At 45.4% G+C, this 15,248-nt stretch overlaps 1 long non-coding RNA gene across 1 annotated transcript in view; it reads left to right on the top strand.

Annotated features, from left to right (window-relative positions):
- LOC115646129 overlaps nt 1–15,248 on the top strand; it is a 1,027,118-nt gene that overhangs the window by 372,655 nt on the left and 639,215 nt on the right. The window lies entirely within an intron of this gene.

The raw sequence follows: 15,248 nt of genomic DNA, 5'->3' as shown, positions 1-15,248 counted from the left end.
ATGAAAAATTTCAGATGTTATCTTATTTTCAAGAAAAGATGCCCAGGGAAGGACAGCCCCTCCTTGATGCAACTGCTAGCAGAGAACTCAACATTGCTGAAGTGGAAGCATACTGGAAGAGGTAAGAAATTCATACCTTGATTGCTTACTAAACTTAGCTCTGGCTGGACTTCTCATTTTAAGTTTGCCACTGTCTCTTCCTTCCCCCTCATTTATTTATTTGCCTATGGGAATGACTATGCTTCTTTGTACAGCATACAGAGTATTGGTTTGTGTACGGAAACAAAACATATGATGTCACAGTGACTGGATTATTAGTGCTTCGTTACATTTCTACATATTTCATAACTTTTCCTGTGTTTTGGTTTATTATGTAATACATGACACTCCCATTCCACACTTTCTTCTATGCCATCATTTAAAAAAACAAAAAATAAAAAATGACAGCTGACTAAAGATTTCAGTAGTGTTGTACTAGAGTGCATTGATGAACTGTCTGAAGAAGCTATCTTCTTGCATTAGAAAATGGACCTCTTCATTTAAATCATAGAATCATAGGACTGGAAGGGACCTTGAGAGGTCATCTAGTCCAGTCCCCTGCACTCGTGGAAGGACTAAGCATTATTTAGATCATCTCTGACAGGTGCTTGTCTAACCTGCTCTTAAAAATCTCCAGTGATGGAGATTCCAGAACATCCCTCAGCAATTTATTCCATGTAAAATGTAATAGAATTAGTATTTATCAAAACATGGGATGTGAGAATTTTTCAGTACAGAGTTAAGGCCTGCAGAAACTTTAAAAAAGTTATATAGTCAAATAGGTTACATAGTATGATCATGTGCATAATGCTGATCTACAGTTTCAGAAAAAGTTTGTTGATCTTTAGACCAACAACCTTGAAGTTATTATTTACAGGACCAGAATCAAATGGATAGCATAAATCAATGTTATCAAGGTAATAATGGCTGTGGGATTACTTTCATAAAGATGACAGCCCGGTGCAAAATTAGTGTTATGTACAAATTCAGTTTTCTTGAACTAAAAGCTTGTTTTTTCTCTTGACAGGTCTCATCTTCTTTTTCCCAGTACCTTTTCCACCCCATAATCATACACATTGATAGAAGCAGAAAAATATACAAAGCCTGTACAAATAAGCTACACTTGATACACTATGAACAAAGTGGAGGAAAAACTACCAGAAAATATTTTAAGTTTCAATTTGCTGCAAAGTATTTGTCATCAGTTAGGAAAAGAAATCAGAAAGCAAATAAAAAAGTGAATATCGTTTTACTGCAGTGTATGGTAACAATTTTCAATTAACATCTTATCAATGTGTTTGAAATTCAGCTATATAAAATGAAATAGATGAAATATAAGGCAGGAACATGAAAAGGAAGAAGGTAATGACACAGAAAATAAAGAATATGAGAGAGGAGACCAGCAGTTTCAGATGAAGCCCCACTGACCTGTGTGAGAACCCACTAGCTATTTCAGTGGTGGGCAAGCTACTGCCCGGGGTCCACATCCGGTCCTCCAGATTTTTTAATTCAGCCCTCAGTCTCCCTCCTGGAAGCAGAGTCTGGGGCTTCCCTGGTCCAGCACTACAGCCAGGGAGTGGGGTCAGAGTCTTGCCTCACTTGTCATGGTTCCTGGAAGCAGCAGGAGTAGTGACATGCGGGGATCTGCAGCGGCATGCTGCCCCCACCCCAAATGCCGCCCCCATAGCTCCCATTGGCTGGGAACCGTAGCCAGTGGGAGCTGCAGGGGTGGTGCCCGTGCACAGGGCAGTGTGCAGGGTTGCCTAGCTGCGCCTCCACATGGGAGCCAGAGGGGGGGCATGCTGCTATTTCTGGGAGCTGCTTCCCCCCCCAACTCCTTCCCATATTTCTGGGAGCTGCTTCCCCCCCCCCAACTCCTTCCCATGCCCCAACCCCCTGCCCCAGTCCTGATCCCCCTCCTGCCCTCCAAACCCCTCGGTCTCAGCCCGGAGCACCCTCCTGCATCCCCAACTCCTCATCCCCAGCCCCACACCAGAGCCCGCACCCCCAGCTGGAGCTCTCACACCCTCCTGCACCCCAATCACCAATTTTGTGAGACTTCATGGCCTGCCATACAATTTTCATACCCAGTTGTGATCCTTGGGCCAAAAAGTTTGCCCACTCCTAATATTTGCTCTTATGATAATATAGATCACAGAGAGATTTTTTCAGGGTCTCCCGGAAAGGGGAGAACATGTTCAGTTTTCTCCTATAGAGAATAAACTTTTTCCATTATGAGGGCGGACGCAAAAACTAAAGCTCTGTGAGGATTCATTTTCAAAGACAGCATGAGATCAGCATCACAATCAGAAAGAGTGGCGTAATTATTACAGAATAAAGTTACTGTTATTCCAGAATAGAGTATCCACACAGAGAGCTATTCCTGAATGCCTACTACCAAAGAGCATATTCTGTAATATCTATGCCAGACAGTTTCCCCCGGTAGTTGACAGGAGGTAGAGTTTAAAAGCAGTCATAGAATCATAGAGTTTACAGACAGAAAGGGACCACCAGATCATCTAGATTGACCATCAATAGACCACCAACACCACCCAGCACCCTCACACTAAACTCAACCAGAATTCAACCAAATTATCACAGCCTACAGGTGTCATAAACAGATAGCTAAGGGTTAATGTCTCTTTCACCTGAAACACCTGACCAGAGAACCAATCAGGAAACCGGATTTTTTCAACCTTGGGTGGAGGGAAGTGTGTCTCTGAGTCTTTTGTCTGTCTGCCTGTTTCCTCTGAGCTTTGGAGAAGTAGTTCTATTTTCTAGTCTTCTGTTTCTAAGTGTAAGGACAAAGAGATCAGATAGTAAGTTCTATGGTTTCTTTTCTTTGGTATTTGCATGAATGTAAGTGCTGGAGGGCTTTGATTTGTATTCTTTTTGAATAAGGCTGTTTATTCAATATTCTTTTAAGCAATTGACCCTGTGTTGTATCATCTTAATACAGAGAGAACATTTGTATTTTTTCTTTCTTTTTATATAAAGCTTTCTTTTAAGACCTGTTGGAGTTTTTCTTTACTTCAGGAAAATTAAGTCTGTACTCACCAGGGAATTGGTGGGAGGAAGAAATCAAGGGGAGAGCTGTGTGTTGGATTGCTAGCCTGATTTTGCATTTCCTCTGGGTGAAGAGGAAAGTGCTTTTGTTCCAGGATTGGGAACGGAGAGGGGGAATCACTCTGCGTAGTTTCACAGAGCTTGTGTCTGTGTATCTCTCCAGGAGCACCTGGAGGGGGGAAGGGGAAAAGGATTATTTCCCTTTGTTGTGAGACTCAAGGGATTTGGGTCTTGGGGTTCCCAGGGAAGGTTTTTCAGGGGGACCAGAGTGCCCCAAAACACTCTAATTTTTGGGTGGTGGCAGCAGGTACCAGGTCCAAGCTGGTAACTAAGCTTGGAGGTTTTCATGCTAACCCCCATATTTTGGACGCTAAGGTCCAAATCTGGGAATAAGGTTATGTCATGGTGGCAGTGGCGGGATATAGACAGAATCCAGAAGCCAGTAGGAATATTATATTTTTCTTTTCTCTGCTAAGGGCTTTTTAGCAGAGAGAAACAGGTTGGTTTTAAAAGGGAACCAGAGAGAATTTTTTTTTCTGCTCTCTCTAGCAGTTTGTGGTTTGCATGTTAAGCGAGAAGACTGTTAAGGGTCTTTTGTCATGCAATAGCCCTCCCATTAGGAGGCAAAGTACCAGCACTTATATGCATGCAAATAAAGTGGTTTTTCTGGTTTCCCTTAATTGAACATTAGCTAGAGAGAGAAAAGGAAAAAAGCACTGTTGCTAGGCAGACTTCAGGAGGCAACAGAGAACCTGCAGTTCAGAGGATAAACACCGGAGGGCACCCCAACACAAGAAAACAGGAACCATGTCTACCAGGACAAAAATGGAGGCCGAAGACCAATTAAAAGAAGCTGAACACAGGCGACAACTGGAAATGAAACAAAAAGAGATGGAGATAAAAGAAAAGGAAGAAAGCATCAAACTGGCAGCCTTCCAAAGAGAACAGGCAGCCCAAGAGGCAGCACACAAAAGAAAACTAGAAGAAGAAGAGGTGGCCCACCGCCGAGAAATGGAAAAACAACAAAAAGAAATGGAAAAACAACAAAAAGAGAATGAAGAGAAGGAAAAACAGAGAAAACATGAACTGGAGATGGCAAAAGCTGGGCTGCATGTGCCAGCCAACCCTAACAACCCGGCGCCAATTATTGCTCCACAGCACAGGAAATTTCCCACCTACAAGGCAGGTGATGACACCGAGGCCTTCTTGGAAAATTTTGAAAGAGCCTGTCTTGGGTACAGCATCCCCGAAGACCAGTACATGGTAGAATTAAGGCCACACCTCAGTGGACCTTTAGCAGAGGTGGCAGCTGAAATGCCCAAGCCGCAAATGAATGACTATAAACTTTTTCAAACCAAGGCCAGATACAGGATGGGGATAACCCCAGATCATGCCCGTCGGCGCTTCAGAACCCAAAAATGGAAACCAGAGGTGTCATTTCCCAAACACGCCTACTACATTGCAAAAAACTATGAGGCCTGGTTAACAGGAAACAACATTCAAACCTTGGAAGAAGTGAACCTCCTCATACAAATGGAGCAGTTCTTGGATGGTGTTCCTGAAGACATCACCCGGTACATACAAGATAGAAATCCCAAAACTATCGCTGAGGCGGGGGAGATTGGAGCCAAATGGATGGAACTGGCAGAAAGCAAAAAAGCTACTGTCAAGGGGAACGATTACCCCAGGGGGCACACAGACCATAAACCCTACAACCGAGGACAGCCAAAGACCCTCCATACCACCCAAGTAAAGCCACAGATACCCTACTCTTCAACCTCACCAGTCTCCAGTAACTCACCTCGGCCCAGTGACCCATCAGATGGAAGATGCTTTAAGTGTAATGAACCGGGACACATCAAGGCCAACTGTCCCAAGAACACCATGCGAGTGCAATTCATTACACCACCATCACACAAAAGATCCCCAGGCCCGGATGCCTCTCAAATACCCTTGGAGCGAAGGGAAAATTTGAGAGTGGGCGGAAAGAAGGTTACTGCGTGGAGAGACACGGGGGCACAAGTGTCAGCTATCCACCAATCCTTCGTTGACCCCAAATTCATCAACCCAAAGGCCAAAGTTACAATTTACCCCTTCATGTCACAAGCTGTAGACTTGCCTACAGCTCAACTGCCTGTCCAGTACAAAGGCTGGTCAGGAATGTGGACTTTTGCAGTCTATGACAATTATCCTATCCCCATGCTACTGGGGGAAGACTTGGCCAACCAGGTGAGGCGGGCCAAGAGAGTGGGAATGGTTACCCGTAGCCAAACCAGGCAAGCTTCCAGACCCATTCCTGTTCCTGAGCCGTCCACAGAGGCCCCGTCTGTGTTACCAGAGACCCAGACAGAGGTAGTGGACCCGGATTCCATGCCTACCACTGAAACAGCCACAGCATCTCCAGTCCCAGGCCCGGAACTGGAACAGCAACCAGCACCAGCAAGTGCAACCACATCTTCAAACTCAACGCCAGAGGGCGCCAGCGAGCCAGAACTGGCAGAAGCGCACGACAGCCATACCCAAAAGGCTCAGCCAGAGCCTGAAATACCCTCAGGTGCACCAGCGGAGAGCGGTTCACCAGCAACGGAAACAACCCCATCACCTACATCGCTTCCAGAGGGACCAAGCCCAAGTCCACAGTCTGAGGAAGAACTGGTGACCCCAGCCTCAAGGGAACAGTTCCAGGCTGAGCAGGAAGCAGATGACAGCCTTCAGAAAGCGTGGGCGGCGGCACGGAGCACCCCACCGCCTCTCAGCTCTTCTAATCGATCCCGGTTTGTTATAGACCAAGGACTTTTATACAAGGAAATTCTTTCTGGTGGACACCGGGAAGAATGGCAGCCGCAAAAACAGTTGGTGGTTCCAACTAAGTACCGGGAGAAGCTCTTAAGCTTAGCCCATGATCATCCCAGTGGCCATGCTGGGGTGAACAGAACCAAGGACCGGTTGGGGAAGTCCTTCCACTGGGAGGGGATGGGCAAGGATGTTGCCAAGTATGTCCGGTCTTGTGAGGTATGCCAAAGAGTGGGTAAGCCTCAAGACCAGGTCAAGGCCCCTCTCCAGCCACTCCCCATAATTGAGGTCCCATTTCAGCGAGTAGCTGTGGATATTCTGGGCCCTTTCCCAAAAAAGACGCCCAGAGGAAAGCAGTACGTACTGACTTTAGTGGACTTTGCTACCCGATGGCCAGAAGCAGTAGCTCTAGGCAACACCAGGGCTAACACTGTGTGCCTGGCCCTAACAGACATCTTTGCCAGGGTAGGGTGGCCCTCTGACATCCTTACAGATTCAGGGTCTAATTTCCTGGCAGGGACCATGGAAAAACTGTGGGAAACTCATGGGGTGAATCACTTGGTTGCCACCCCGTACCACCATCAAACCAATGGCCTGGTGGAAAGGTTCAATGGAACTTTGGGGGCCATGATAAGAAAATTCATCAACGAATTCTCCAATAATTGGGACCTAGTGTTGCAGCAGTTGCTGTTTGCCTACAGGGCTGTACCACATCCCAGTTTAGGGTTTTCACCATTTGAACTTGTGTATGGTCACGAGGTTAAGGGGCCATTACAGTTGGTGAAGCAGCAATGGGAGGGGTTTACGCCTTCTCCAGGAACTAACATTCTGGACTTTGTAAGCAACCTACAAAGCACCCTCCGACACTCTTTAGCCCTTGCTAAAGAGAACCTAAAGGATGCTCAAGAAGAGCAAAAGGCCTGGTATGACAGACATGCCAGAGAACGTTCCTTCAAGGTAGGAGACCAGGTTATGGTCTTGAAGGCGCAACAGGCCCATAAGATGGAAGCATCATGGGAAGGGCCATTCACGGTCCAAGAGCGCCTGGGAGCTGTAAACTACCTCATAGCATTTCCCAATTCCTCACTAAAGCCTAAAGTGTACCATGTTAATTCTCTCAAGCCTTTCTATTCCAGAGACTTACAGGTTTGTCAGTTTACAGTCCAGGGAGATGATGCTGAGTGGCCTGACGGTGTCTACTACGACGGGAAAAAAGACGGTGGCGTGGAAGAGGTGAACCTCTCAACCACCCTGGAACGTCTGCAGCGGCAACAAATCAAGGAGCTGTGCACTAGCTTCGCCCCATTGTTCTCAGCCACCCCAGGACGGACTGAACGGGCATACCACTCCATTGATACAGGTAATGCTCACCCAATCAGAACCCCACCCTACCGGGTGTCTCCTCATGCCCAAGCTGCTATAGAACGGGAGATCCAGAACATGCTACAGATGGGTATAATCCGCTCATCTACCAGTGCATGGGCATCTCCAGTGGTTCTGGTACCCAAACCAGATGGGGAAATACGCTTTTGCGTGGACTACCGTAAGCTAAATGCGGTAACTCGTCCGGACAACTATCCAATGCCACGCACTGATGAGCTATTGGAAAAGTTGGGACGTGCCCAGTTCATCTCTACCATAGACTTAACCAAGGGGTACTGGCAAGTACCGCTAGATGAACCTGCCAAGGAGAGGTCAGCATTCGTCACCCATACGGGGGTGTATGAATTCAATGTCCTTCCTTTCGGCCTTCGAAATGCACCCGCCACCTTCCAGAGGCTGGTAGACGGTCTACTAGCTGGACTGGGAAAATTTGCAGTTGCCTACCTCGATGATGTGGCCATTTTTTCAGACTCCTGGCCCGAACACCTACTCCACCTGAACAAGGTCTTTGAGCGCATCAGGCAGGCAGGACTAACTGTTAAGGCCAAAAAGTGTCAAATAGGCCAAAACAAAGTGACTTACCTGGGGCACCAGGTGGGTCGAGGAACCATAAACCCCCTACAGGCCAAGGTGGATGCTATCCAAAAGTGGCCTGTCCCAAGGTCAAAGAAACAGGTCCAATCCTTCTTAGGCTTGGCCGGATACTACAGGCGATTTGTACCACACTACAGCCAAATCGCTGCCCCATTGACCGACCTAACCAAAAAGACCCAGCCAAATGCCGTTAAGTGGACTAATGAGTGTCAAAAGGCCTTTACCCAGCTTAAGGCGATGCTCATGTCTGACCCTGTGCTCAGGGCCCCGGATTTTGACAAACCATTCCTAGTAACCACAGATGCATCTGAGCGTGGTATAGGAGCAGTGCTCATGCAGGAAGCAACAGCTCACAACTTCCATCCTGTCGTGTTTCTCAGCAAGAAACTGTCTGAGAGGGAAAGTCACTGGTCAGTCAGTGAAAAGGAATGCTATGCCATTGTGTACGCCCTGGAAAAGCTACGCCCATATGTTTGGGGACGGCGGTTCCAACTACAAACTGACCATGCTGCACTAAAGTGGCTTCATACTGCCAAGGGGAACAACAAGAAACTTCTTCGTTGGAGTTTAGCTCTCCAAGATTTTGATTTTGAAATTCAACACATCACAGGAGCTTCTAACAAAGTTGCTGATGCACTCTCCCGTGAGAGTTTCCCAGAATCCAGTAGTTAAAAAGTGTTCTTAACATGTAAAGTCTGTTAGTTATATACTTAGTAGTATATGTAAAGGTGCATGTGTTGTATTAATCTGTTTATTTTCAAGTTCTAGAAGGAAATTGCCGCCAGTGAGCTTCCCCACTGTCTGCAATTTGGGGGGCGTGTCATAAACAGATAGCTAAGGGTTAATGTCTCTTTCACCTGAAACACCTGACCAGAGAACCAATCAGGAAACCGGATTTTTTCAACCTTGGGTGGAGGGAAGTGTGTCTCTGAGTCTTTTGTCTGTCTGCCTGTTTCCTCTGAGCTTTGGAGAAGTAGTTCTATTTTCTAGTCTTCTGTTTCTAAGTGTAAGGACAAAGAGATCAGATAGTAAGTTCTATGGTTTCTTTTCTTTGGTATTTGCATGAATGTAAGTGCTGGAGGGCTTTGATTTGTATTCTTTTTGAATAAGGCTGTTTATTCAATATTCTTTTAAGCAATTGACCCTGTGTTGTATCATCTTAATACAGAGAGAACATTTGTATTTTTTCTTTCTTTTATATAAAGCTTTCTTTTAAGACCTGTTGGAGTTTTTCTTTACTTCAGGAAAATTAAGTCTGTACTCACCAGGGAATTGGTGGGAGGAAGAAATCAAGGGGAGAGCTGTGTGTTGGATTGCTAGCCTGATTTTGCATTTCCTCTGGGTGAAGAGGAAAGTGCTTTTGTTCCAGGATTGGGAACGGAGAGGGGGAATCACTCTGCGTAGTTTCACAGAGCTTGTGTCTGTGTATCTCTCCAGGAGCACCTGGAGGGGGGAAGGGGAAAAGGATTATTTCCCTTTGTTGTGAGACTCAAGGGATTTGGGTCTTGGGGTTCCCAGGGAAGGTTTTTCAGGGGGACCAGAGTGCCCCAAAACACTCTAATTTTTTGGGTGGTGGCAGCAGGTACCAGGTCCAAGCTGGTAACTAAGCTTGGAGGTTTTCATGCTAACCCCCATATTTTGGACGCTAAGGTCCAAATCTGGGAATAAGGTTATGTCAACAGGAGACTAAACTATTACGTGCTTTGGTCAAAGGCAGACTGAGCTCTGCGGGGCCAGTACTGCCAATCAGTGGGAGAGATTTGCTGGTGATAAGATGTTTCCTCATCACATGGATGGGGAACCCCACCCCCTACTGAGTCAAGCCACCTCAGGCTACCCTCATGCTGGCAGGACAGCAGCTGGGGTATGTGGCTTTCCAGATCAGGGGAGGCTGTGTCCAGGGTCAGCATTGGGGCAGGCAATATGGGTGCCCACCCAAGGCGCTGTAGCCAGGGGGCACTGTGGTGCAGAGGCCTGAGGCTCTGGCTTCTCCTTGCTGCTTGCGAGGTGCAGCTTGACATGACAGGAGCAATAGTTCCCTGCTCCTTAGTGAATGCCCCCTGCTCTCCACTCCATGTGGTTTCCTGGCCCGGCTCCAAGTCCTGTCTCTGCACTCTGTGACTGCTAGCCTGACTACTCCCCGCAGACTGTCCCAGCCCTGCTGTTCCTCTTTCCATGGATGACCTGAATGAAAGCCATGCCGCCTAATGGAAGATGAGTGTGGCGTATTGGTCAGCCAATGGGAGCAGGAAATTGCCAGACTCTTCCAGGTTGGGAGAGAAAGGGAAGGGACTGGGAACTGTAACTGATAGGCAAAGAGACCAGTAATTCTTAGAGGGTCCTGTATCCCCAGATCCCACCCCACCCCTCTCGGGGGACCCCTCCCTGAGCCCACAGCTCTCACCCTCCCTCCATGCCCACGCAGCTTCCAGGAGGCCCCTCTCTCTGCCCACAGGTCCCAACCTCCCAGTTCTCAAGGCTCCCCCATTCTCCCCAGTTCTCAGGGCATCTCTCATGTCTTTGAGGTTCCTCCTGCATGCCACACTCTGATCCACAGTTCCCCATGCACCCCAGATCTCAGGGGCTCCCCCTTTTTGTTACTCAAAGGGAGGTGTTAGTGCAGGGAGTAGGGGATATATTGGGAGCCAACCTTCCACCATCACCACCCACCTTACTACCTTAAGTGCACTGGAGCATTTTAACCTCCTCTTTCCCCAATAATCCACCTTCCCTGTGACTGTGGGGGCGGGGATGCTCAGTATTGGGGTGGGGTGAGATCTGCCCTTCTGGAGTCCCCATGTCACTGCCCCCCGTCCCCCAGTATCTCGACATCAATGTGATTCTATCTATATGCCTCTGGTTCCCTCCCCCCTTTCTGGGGATCTCAGGTCACCATGCTCCTCTGCCACCACAGCCATCTGGTGCCCTCCTGTCACTGCTCCTCGCCTTGGGCTGCCGACCATCTGGGGCTCTGGCAGAGGAGCTGGATTCCATGCTGAGAGGGAGAGGTTGGGTGGTGAAGGAGAGAGACAAATCTGCCCCATAGCCTGCTCACCTTGTCAAAGTGCGAAAGATTGCCTACTACATCATCTTGCCTGTTCTGCTCAATGAGCAGATGAGGGAGTACCTTTAGCAGTGGTTGGAGGAGTCCAAGTGACTGCTGTGGTGTTTCCTATTATGCCCATCACTGTGGCATCCAGATGTGAGTCAATGCAGGGCAAGACCGGCCTTATGCTTGGGTGACATGGTCAGTGGGTGTGGTTAAGAGGCAATAAGCAGGGTGGGCCTGGAGTCCAAGGTCATGGAAGGGAGTTTGTAGCAATGAGAGGGCGGAGAGGCAATGGGGGCTGTGGTGGTGGGGGTGGGATGGGGAGCCTGAGAAGGCAGCTGGGGCCAGAGGCACCAAAATATAAGTTTGCCCAGGGTGCTATTTTCCCTAAGGCCAGTCCTGGCTGTGTTCCTTCCTCTAAAGATCCCAGCATGTTCTCTCTGTCTGTCTTTGGTATTGGTGGGTTCCTCCTTTTTATGATCAAGAGCCAAAAATGGCAGAGCTGGCTACCATAATTATGATTACCATAATTCAAAGAATTTCAGTCCTTAAAGGAAATTAATGTGAACACCTTTTAGCTCAGCCCTGTTTTCTGACTGTAGATGGGAGTACATCCCACAACCTCCTGAAGACAGGAAAGGAGAGACGGGGACCATTTGGGGCAATCTGGAAGACTCTTAAAGTCAGAGGGACAGCTGGAGTTTAATGATTCAGTGTTAGTGATGCCACCTGGTTAGCTTCTGTATTGCTTTGCTGGTTAAAACATGTAATGTGATGTTTTTTGGTTGTTGTTATATTTTCATTTGGAGCCATATTGGCCAACAGTTTCAAATTAATTTAAGGGGATTTGTGATGGTACTTAATTTGCTAATAAAGCCTATCTGAATACACATGCTCACAATATAAGTCCCCTTTGTAAATGAGAGAGAATCTCTGTTAGTTAATATCAAACACCCCTGCAGTGCAATACAATTTTATGGAGCAATCTTGCAATCCTTACTCATGGAAGCAATTCTGTTTCCTTTTCTTCTGTCTGGATGGAAGAACTTCAGTGGAACTACTTGTACAAATAAGGTTGCAGGATCAGATCATTCCCCTCTCTCTATACTTGAAAAAGGGTGGGGGGGGAGGAGTATTATTCAAGGAAGATTTTAAAAAATGTGTTCTCCTTTCAACACAATGCTGGTGAAATTATGTCCAAGAATGCCAGAACAGAATTTGAGGAATTTAAGGACTCCTCAACACTGAGTCCACATAAATAGAAGTGAGCCGCCCTAATTCTGGCAGTTGAGTGCCAATAGTAATGCACATCAAATTCTCATGGGACTGACTTGTGTTAACACACACAAGGGGAAATATGCCTCCCGTATTCTGTATGGGATAATATACCCTCTCCCAAAAAAGAAGCAAGATATTTATGCAGTTAAAGCTGTAAGTTGTAAAAGCTAGTATGAAGGACATATTTTAATATTCTTTTTCTAAGTAGGTTTGAGTTATATGTGGAGAAGATATCTACTCTGCTTCAGATTTTGCAACTTTTAAAGAGAGGGGGTTCTAGATAGGGAAGGAATAATTTAGAAATGTGTTTCAATTAAGATACTATTCAGTTATTTGAGCATGGATTTAATTTTACAATATTCTGAGCTAAATTCAGTGAGATCTAGCACAGGATCCAGTGTGCAAGTGCTTCCTTTGTAAAATTGCTTCAACGCATTTTCATGGACTGTCACCTACAGCAGGACATCAAGATCCAGGTCTATAAGACAATTATTGTTCCAACACTCCTCTATGAATGCAAAATCTGGGTGACCAGATGAACTACAGGTCCTTGGTAAAGGACTGCAAAGGCTTCTATGTTCCAGTCAAAGCTGTATACAGCTCTACCCAATCTACCTTGACAATGCTAACAAATACGGACAGTGAATTTTTCATCATGGATTGCAATGTCATCCACCAACTGTGACATAAACACTTTAGTGACTTACTTAATCGTCTATCTAATGTATCTGATGAATCACTGGATAACATCTGCAAACTGCCTACATCTGACATAGTTGCTGATCCACCCACAGAGCTGAGGCTTGAAGGCTGTCCAAGCAATAAAAAATAGCAAATCTCCTGGTCCTGATGCCATTTCAGCAGAAGTTTTCAAATATGGAGGAAACCTTCTCATTGGCAAGTTTTTTGAATTCTTCTCATGTGTCTGGCTTCAAGAAATCATACCACAATATCTAAAAGATGCCAATATATCTTTAAGTGCAAAGATTCAAAAAGTGATTGTGGTAATTACCATGGTATTTCCTTGTTTTCTGTGACAGGTAAGAGTCTTGCACGGATCCTTTTGAACCAGCTCCTGTCCCAAATTATTGATAATGTTCTATCTGAGCCACAGTGAGATTTAAATCCTAAGTGGAGCACTGTTGAGATGATTTTTATCATCTGATAACACTAGTCTACAATTTTTGAGAAGTCGTCTGCTTCAGAGATAAAATGTGATATTTATTATGTATTTTGATGTGCTGAATTCAAATATGACAATTAAAACAACTGATTGGCTACTGTTTCTAAGATATTTAAGTTTTTACATTGTATGTCTATGTCTATTGTGTAGATAGTAGAGTTTTAATCATAAATTGTAAACCTAGGTCTTTTCATGTGTTTATGGTGGCTTTACGTGATAATATTTCACCTGTCCTGTTAATGTAACACTTTAAAAATCAGCAAAAGGGTTATATAAATAAAAATTGATTATGAAACAAAAGGCAAAAAACTATTCTGTACATAGTTTAGTCCTATTCAGTGTCTACTCGGCGCTTCTTGGTTTGTCTCTTGTATTCATTAAATGGAGCATCTCTTGTCACTGTCCAGCAATAGTCTGCAAGCATTGATGGGCTCCATTTGCCCTGATAGCCTGCCAGGAGATTCCACTGCTGTAGTCTGGAGCTCAACAGCTCTGCCTTACTCTTGGGTAGTTCCAAATCCCTGACAAGGTCATTCAGTTCACCTTGTGTTATGAGGTGAGGTTCAGAGGAGGAGGATGGGAGAAAAGACCAGAAGTTTCATCCTCTTCCTCTTCCTCGTCTGACTCAAGTGAGAATGATTCTGGTGCATCAGGAACTGGCAGCCCTTCTCCGTGGGGTACTGGGCATATAGCTGATGGAATGTTTGGATAATGCACAGTCCACTTTTTCTTCTTTGACACACCTTTCCCAACTGGAGGCACCATGCAGAAGTAACAATTGCTGGGATGATCTGTTGGCTCTTTCCAAATCATTGGCACTGCAAAAGGCATAGATTTCCTTTTCCTGTTCAACCACTGGTGAAGATTTGTTGCACAAGTGTTGCAGCATATGTGTGGGGCCCACCTCTTCTCCTGATCTCCAATTTTGCAGCCAAAATAAAGGGGATAGGCTTTCTTAACCATAGTGGTTATACTGCACTTTTGTGATGCAAAAGTCACTTCACCGCAAACATAGCAGAAGTTATCTGCACTGTTCACACAAGTACGAGGCATCTCTGCTCACTTTGGTTAAACAGAAATGTGTCCCTTTGCAAAATCAAACACTGACAAATAAGAGAGCACCACACTGTATGATTTCTAGAGTTCATATAGGGAAATTTGTTCAGTAGAGTTATGTAAGCTTCGTTATGATTGCATCATCCATGACTTTTAGGAATAATATGATGCAATTTATATCATGTATGACGCAATATCAGCTTCAGATTGCATCATTCATTGTTTTGCCTAAAAAGCAAGTACTGTCCAAACCCAGTCATAGATTTATTCATAGATCCAGTCAAAGATGTATTTTAGCCATTTCTGGTTTAATTTGAGATTCCTTCCCTTTATAACTCACTTATCCTCTGCCATTCCCAAGTCAAGGGTTGTATATACTGACCCAATGGCATATCTTGAAAACTGGAGCCAATCAACAATTTTAAGCATCATTTTCATTCTCAGTGACCCAGAATTAGTAAAGTTGGACTACATTTATTTCAGAAGCATTTTGGCTGTAGAGCAATGTAATTACAGGAAAAATGTTGCAAACAACCTTTGTATATCATGTTTATCAATCTAAGCAAAGCTTTCAATATGGTCACCTGCACCATCCTCTGGAAATTGCTCACTAAATATGGATGTCCAGACAAATTTATTGACACCATTCGGCAATTCCACAAAGGCATAGTTGGAGAATTAGTGTTGATGGTGTTCTAATGGACCAATTTCCAGTCATGAATGGCGTGAAGAAAGTTGAACTCACTTCTAGACCTTTGGGTCTATTCTGTGCTGTGATGCTAGAGGACACATTATATAGTTCTTTAA

Source organism: Gopherus evgoodei, chromosome 2, assembly GCF_007399415.2.
Source record: "Gopherus evgoodei ecotype Sinaloan lineage chromosome 2, rGopEvg1_v1.p, whole genome shotgun sequence".
NCBI classification, from domain to species: Eukaryota; Metazoa; Chordata; order Testudines; family Testudinidae; genus Gopherus; species Gopherus evgoodei.
The sequence above is the reverse complement of the archived record's forward strand: the minus strand, read 5'-3'. Positions and strand labels throughout refer to the sequence as shown.